Consider the following 1,418-nt stretch of genomic DNA (forward strand, 5'->3'; position numbering starts at 1 on the left):
GGAGAATTACTCAACTTGGCAGGCGGAGGTTGCAGTAAGCTGAGATCGCGCCACTGCACTCTAGTGTGGGCAACAGAGCAAGACTCCATCTCAAAAAAAAAAGAAAGAAAGAAAGAAATGGGGCCTTGGCAAAGTGGGGTATATACATCATCCCTTGTCTTGGCTTGCCTGGCAACACAGGCCTGGGGCACTGCCCATACTCCTGCATAATGTATGAGCCCATGGTAGGAACAAAACACCAGCACCAGCGGGTCTGGGCACTGCAGGCCACGGACGTGTCCAGGAGCCTTGCCAAGGCTGACGTCTCTCTGTTGGCAGAATATGCAGAATATGTGTTCCTGGAGGCCTTTTCTAGGGCTGAGGTGGGAACTGGCCTCATCTTGGTCCTCAGGATTCCATCAGACAATAAGACAGCCCAAGGCCTGTTACAAGCGTGAACAGTGGTTCACACTTGTAATCCCAGCACTTCGGGAGGCTGAGGCAGGAGGATCGCCTGAGCCCAAGAGTTCAAGAACAGCCCGAGCAATATAGTGAGACCTCGTCTCTACAAAAAATTTAAAAATTAGCTGGGTGTGGTAGCATGCACCTGTAGTCTCACCTATTTGGGAGACTGAGGTGGAAGGATCCCTTGAGCCAGGAGGTCAAAGCTGTTGTGGTGAGCCATGATTGTGCCATTGCATTCCAGCCTGGGCTACCGAGTGAGACTCTGTCTCAAAAAAAAAAAACAACCAAAAAACAGAAGACAGCCTAAGAAGGCAATCTTCTTTAGGATCAATAATGGTGACATTAAAGACAGCTAGATTTCTGTTTTCTGGGCTTGAAACGCCCTCTGAAACGCCAGGGGTAGCCAAGAGGGTGGCTGAGACCATCTCAGTATGGTTGACAGTGGGAGGGAAGATTTGGAATCCAGGGACACAGCCCCTGGCGATTTCCATGGCTGCCTCATGGTGTAGGAAACCTCGGGGGCAGCAGCTGTGGTGAGGTATGTTGGAGTGGAGAATGTGGACAAAAATAGGTATATGGTGGCATTGTTTTTAGAGGAAAATGCCAGGATTCAGCCATCGTGTAGGAAGTCGGAGGCCTCCATGGAGAGGGGTGCTTGTGTGAGCATGCATGTGTGGGTGTGTGCAAGTGTGTGTGTGTGATCTAAAAAGGTTAGGAATGAAACGGGGAGGGCTGAATGCCTTGAAAGCCAAGGGAATTAGGACATGTGGAAATCAATGCTTCATTCGTGAATAGTGTTTGGTTTCAATTCATTCAGAGAATCAGTAAGTATCGGCTGAGTGCAGTGGCTCTGGCCTGTAATACCAGCAACTTGGGAGGCCAAGGTGGGAGGATCATTTGAGGCGGGAGTTGGGAGACCAGCCTAGTCAACATAGCGAGACCCCATGTCTACTTTTTTTTTTTTTTTTTTTTTT

Source organism: Theropithecus gelada, chromosome 20 (genome assembly GCF_003255815.1).
Source record: "Theropithecus gelada isolate Dixy chromosome 20, Tgel_1.0, whole genome shotgun sequence".
Classification (NCBI taxonomy): Eukaryota; Metazoa; Chordata; class Mammalia; order Primates; family Cercopithecidae; genus Theropithecus; species Theropithecus gelada.